Raw genomic sequence first — 6,159 nt, 5'->3', positions numbered from 1 at the left:
GATTCAACGATCACTGGAGATTTTGCCGAAAATCAGGGTTTTTATAACTACTCATACACGAATCATAGAACCGTAACCCCGTGAAAGATTTCTTCAACGAAGTTCATAATTCGTATATGGGCAGTAATTTTTAACCAATGAGAAATCAATAATTTCTCATGTTCGGGCAAACGAACTTACGTTCTCTCTCCGCCTCTTATGAGTTTGCTACACGGTAAAGAAATCGTTGCTTGTGTCCATGAGTTGAGCGGTGACGAGCAAGCAAACCAGCGGAGATTGTGGCTCGTTGATTTTTGTTGTTGTCACTTAAAGCATGCGGAACCCATGCTCCATACTTTTGAACCTTTCCCATCGAGTGAAGATGCTTCTCTATAGCAGTGTGGGAGCATTCCATTTACTCTGCCAGTTTGACGAGAATTTTCGTACAAAAGTTGGTTTAATCACTCTTCATCGAACTCAACTGGACGGCCAGAACGAAGTGCGTCTTTGAGGTCAAATTTTCCATTTTTGAGGCTGTAAAATCTTGATTGCATTAATTTCAGCTCTTCTTCTTATTATTATTTTCTACTCTAAGCACAAGGCACGAAATTTTGGGGGAGGGGGCCAGTCGATTAGATCTACCTCAGTATGCAACTGGTACTTAATTTATCGACCCCAAAAGGATGAAAAGTAAAGTCGACCTGAGTGGAATTTGAACTCAGAACATAAAAACAGACGGAATACCGTTAAGCATTTTGCCTGGCATGCTAACACTTCTGCCAGCTCGCCGCCTTACTCTTCTTATTATTAACTGCATTGTTTCTTTCCAGGTAAACTGACATCTGACTATTCAAAGAAGACTTCAAAAGCTACTGGTTGTGACTTCTCTTCAAAATGGACAAAGCTTGGCATCGAGGTATTATCAATTCCCACAGAAAACTGTTTGATCCCAAACAACATTCATGCTGATGTGGTTGCTATATTAAGGGATGATGCTCCAGCTTTATGACCAGTGCAAAAGTGGGCAGCTGAATTTAGGAGGGAAAGGCAGAGTCTTGAAGATGACCCATGATCTGGATGTCCTGCAGCTGCCACTACCAAGGAAAACATCGATTGTTTTCACCATATGGTGTTAGATGGCAGATAATTAACCATAAATCAAATAGCCAATGCTATTAGTATATCATGTGAAAGAGTTTGAGAATATTTAGCCCAGTGAACTTGCTTTCCAACTTTTTCATCTCGGTCCTTTTCCAATGTGTGACATCTTGGGCAAGTATCTTTTACTATAGCCCTGGGCCAGCCTTGTTGGAGGATCTAGTTGAAGGAAACTGAAAATACCCTGTTCTATCTATCTATCTATCTATCTATCTATCTATCTATCTATCTATCTATCTATCTATCTATCTATCTATCTATCTGTCTGTCTGTCTATCTATCTATCTATCTATCTATCTATCTATCTATCTATCTATCTGTCTGTCTTTCTGTATATATAAATACTGATTATCCCCTACCCCTTATCCACCATTCCTTACATCCACCCTTTACCCAGGTCTTTCCAGTTGTTGCCTACCTTCTCTCACCTCACCCATTCCCCCTCATTCGTGTTTTCCCATATATTCTTACAGCTTCCTACCCCTACTCCTAGTTCAGAAATAGTAAGGGAAAAATTAACCATTTGCTCTACATGGATGATCTGAAGCTTTTTAGTAAGAATGAAAAATAGATAGATTCCTTAATACAGACTGTAAGAATCTTCAGCAAAGACATAGACATGGAACTTGGCATAGATAAGTGTGCGATTTTTTTCTTGAGAAGGGGACAGGTAGTCAACAACGAAGCCATCCAATTATCAGATGACTAGACATTAAAATCACAGAAAGAAGGAGAGAGATATAAGTATCGAGGAGTATTTAAATCTGACAGAGTACTAAGTATAGAAATGAATATGAAAAATGGGAAAGAGTACACCAGAATGGTGAGGACGCTAATGAAGTCAAGTCTAGATGGTCCGAATCTAGAGAAGGCTGTAAATACTTGGGCAGTATTAAATATTTTGTAGCTTTTGTAGATTGGACAAAATCTGATTTAGCAAAGTTAAACAGAAGAAGTAGGAATGAATTCAATATAAATGGAGGACTTCACTCAAGAGCAGGATTAACAAGATTATACTTACTTAGAAAGGAAGGTGGAAGAGGGTTAATATTAATAGAATACTACTCGGAGTTAGCTAGAGCAGATATAACCTCCTGTGTAGGTAATAGTGAAGAAAGTTTATTAAGAGCAGCTAGAATCACAGCAAGACATAGGGTAAAAAAAAAAAACAAGTTAAAAGTCAGAAAAAAGAACAAAAGTTATCTGACTGACAGTAGATGGCTTTGCATGGTAGATTCCCGAAGTTAGTCGCAGCAAATAGTAGTAATGAGACATGGTTGCAGAAAGGAAGGCTGAAAAAGGAGGCAGACAGTTTGTTAGTAGCGGCTCAAGATCAAGTATTAAGGACTAATTGGATAAAAGTCAAGATAGACAAAAACCACGTAGATTCTCAATGTAGGTTATGCAAAGCAAAAGAAAAAGTGTTACCCATATAGTAAATGAATGTAGCATGCTGGCACAGAAAAGACATGACAACCTAGAGAGAGAAATCCACTAGAGGTTATGTAGAAAGCTAGAATTTGACCACACTGATAAATGGTATGAACATGAAGCAAGTACTAGAAAATAAGAAATATAAAATGTTGTGGTATTTTAACATTCAGATGAACAGAGTAATAGAAACTAGAAGACCTGATTTAGTAGAAGTAGATAAAGTGAATAGAAAGGGCCAGATGATAGTCTTTACGGTCCCAAATGATGAGAAAGTCAAAATGAGAGGTATAGAAAAAATAGCAAAGTACTATGACCTAGCCATTGAATTACAGAGGTAAGTGCAGGTAAAATGTATCCCAGTAGTTATACGTGCATTAGGAAGCCATTACGCTTCATCATTATGCTCTACAGATTGGTCCCAGATCGCTCTCCAGAAGGCCTTGCTTTTCCATTATTATTATTACTATTTTTGTTATTGCCTTTGCACAGCTTCTAACGCTGGAGATGTACTACAGTGTCAGCTGTTCACTACCGGTGAACTAAACTGATTGGTCTGCTGTGTAATTCTTGATATTCTCAGCAAAAAAAAAAGAGAAAGAAAAGAAAAACCACAGCAATATTTGTTTCATGCTCTTAAACACTTCAGTCGTGTGATTGACGTCCAAATTTTTTTGTCTAATTTTCTCACAAGGCATTGATTGGTCTGGACCTGCAGTTGAAAACATTTGCTGAAGCTGCCATGCAGTAGGGCTGAACCTGAAATCATGTAATTTCAAAGCTAACCTCTTAATTATACAGTCAGGCCTATGCCTATTAAAAAATGGTTCTAATCTGTGCAATTATCTAAAAGGAAACCGGAGACACATGTTGGACATGAGAGTATAAGATAATATCGATAAATAGACGCAGTACAAAACTGACTTCTGTTTGAGTAACATAAACTGCTGTTTTGGGGGATATTTGTTTTTTGAAAGTATAGGGAACAGCGTCTGTAAAATGCCATTTAATGACAGAGGACGCTGAGTCACTGCTCAGGACAATAATTCTTTTTTTATTAGTCATAAAGATAACAGCTGGGGTCTATTGGAAACTAATAACTGTTAGGTGAATTGGCACTTCGTCAGTTACGACGATAAGCGTTCCAGTTGATCCGATCAACGGAACAACCTGCTTGCGAAATTAATGTGCAAGTGGCTGAGTACTCCACAGACACGTGTACCCTTAATGTAGTCCTCGGGGAGGTACATAGCTTAGTGGTTAGAGAAGTGGATTTGCGGTCGAGGGATCGCAAGTTCGAATCTCAGAGCGGGCGATGTGTGTGTTTATGAGCGAACCACCTAAGCTCCACGCGGCTCCGGCAGAAGGTAATGGTGAACTTCTGCTGACTCTTTTGCCACAACTTTCTCTCACTCTTTCCTCCTGTATTTAGCAGCTCACCTGCGACGGACCGGTGTCCCGTCCAAGTGGAGAATATATACGCCAATGAAACTGGGAAACCGGCCCTTATGAACCAGGCACGGCTTGAGAAGGAACAAATAACAACAACAAAACAATGTAGTTCTCAGGGAGATTCAACATGACAAGAATATGACAAGGCTGGCCTTTTGAATTACAGGTACAACTCATTTTTGCCAGCTGAGTGAACTGGAGCAATGGGAAATAAAGTGTCTTGCTCAAGGACAGAATGTGCCACTGGGAATCGAACTTATGACCTTACCAGTGTAAGCTGAGTATTCTAACCAGTAAGCCACGCACCTTCACCATAACTGTTAGGTGAAAGTATAGTTTATTACATAGATGGTTCTCCCCAATGTATAACTGGTTTCAGTGATGATGATGGTGATGGCTGTGATATTGGTGCTGGTGATGATGATGACTATGGTAGTGATTGTGATGGTGGTGGTGGTGATGATTTCAGATCTTTTGCTGTTAAACTTACCAAACAAGCAAAATGCAGACGTCAGCTGTTACATTCTTCCTCCTCTATGTTGCGTGTTGCGCTAATTTATTGGTTATCCAACTCAAATAGACTAATAACGACCCTTTATGTTGTTATATCAAGTAATCATTACCAATTTATGGCACCGGCACAATGTTAAAAGGACAAAGAAATATTTTATCAGTGATTTTAAGGAAATGATATAAATTGATTTGATCGAGATTAAAACAGAAAAGAAAAGAAAGAAGAAAATAAAGAGAAAAAGCAAACCCAGACAAACAATTTTACAAAATACAATACCTACCGAAAGCATGATGCATCCAGAAACATTTAAGAAGCAAGATGAAGAAGAAAGAATAAACAATTGGAAAATTAAATCACTGCATGGGCAATAACTCTGAGAAATTGAAGGAAATGACAAGACCAACACTTGGAGATCGCTAAGAAAAAGTGATCTGAAAGGATGGCATGAGATATTGATATGCAGCACCCAGGAGCAAGCTCTGAGAACTAATTTCATTAAGTTCCAAATAGATAACAGCAGCGAATCGCCCATTTATAGGATGTGTGGTAGCAGAAACGAAACAACCTCACAAAAGGAGGCACGATAACGTGGCTAAGTTTGTCCACTAGAGACTATGTGAAAAGTATGTTCTGAACAGAGCACAGAAATGGTACGAACATGAACCAGAAGGCGTCACTAAAGACAAGGAAAATAACATACTGTGGGATTTAACAATCCAATGTGACTCCGTAATCGATGCTTGGAGACCAGATATTGTTGTGGTAGATAAAGGGAAAAAGGAAACCAAGATTATTGATATTGCAATACCTGGGGATGCACGCATAAGTGACAAAGAACTAAAAAAGATTGAAAAGTAATGACTACTAAAAGACGAAATTGCAGCAATGTAGACTTTGTGGAGAGTGTCTGTCATTCTTGTAGTTGTAGTGTCACTCGGAGCTCTTACAACCAAGTTCGAGAAATATGTCAAAGAAATCGAAATTGACATGAGAGCAGAGTAAGCCCCCCCCCCCCAGAACTGCTCTGCTGGGGTTAGGGTTAGGATTTTGAGATTGGTACTTGGATGCTGAATATCTTCCGCGATAATTAGAAACCAAGTATCAAAGCTTATTATGTGCGGAAAGAGACACTGTGAGACAACTGACAGCAGGCTGCTGTCCATTCTCACAGAATCAACCAGAGCAAACAAGACTGAGCGCTCTGAGAAGGAAAACAACAACAACAACAATAATAATAATAATAATAAAGAGAATAGAAAGTGCCAGATAATTGACTTTACAATCCCAAATGATGAAAAAAATCAATATGAGAGGTATAGAAAAAATATCAAAATACCAGGACCTAGCCATTGAATTACAGAGACTATGAAAATGCAGGTAAAATGTATCCCAGTAGTTATAGGTGCATTGGGAACTATTCCTAAAGATTTGAACAGATGGATAGAGGAAACAAGCATAAAACCCAGTTTAGTACAGCTCCAGAAAACAGTGTTGTTATTAGGGACAGCTAGGATACTTAGGAGGGTTCTTGGCATCTAAGGTTACTTGTTGTAGAACGATGTTAGGAATTTTTCTTTTCCACCGTTCTGTGTATATGAATAATAATAATAATAATAATAATAATA

General features: G+C 38.6%; 1 protein-coding gene across 1 annotated transcript in view; it reads right to left on the bottom strand.

Moving 5' to 3' along the window:
• The window catches only part of LOC106883865 (carbohydrate sulfotransferase 11), an 11,622-nt gene extending 7,099 nt beyond the window's left edge, over nucleotides 1-4,523 (bottom strand). The window contains exon 1 of the mRNA XM_014935001.2: nucleotides 4,511-4,523. The gene's annotated coding sequence lies outside the window, so the exon portion shown is untranslated. The remainder of the gene's footprint in view (nucleotides 1-4,510) is intronic.
• Between the last annotated feature and the right edge of the window lie 1,636 nt (nucleotides 4,524-6,159).

The sequence above is a fragment of the Octopus bimaculoides genome, chromosome 3 (genome assembly GCF_001194135.2).
Source record: "Octopus bimaculoides isolate UCB-OBI-ISO-001 chromosome 3, ASM119413v2, whole genome shotgun sequence".
NCBI classification, from domain to species: Eukaryota; Metazoa; Mollusca; class Cephalopoda; order Octopoda; family Octopodidae; genus Octopus; species Octopus bimaculoides.
This window is presented reverse-complemented; position numbering and strand designations above follow the sequence as displayed.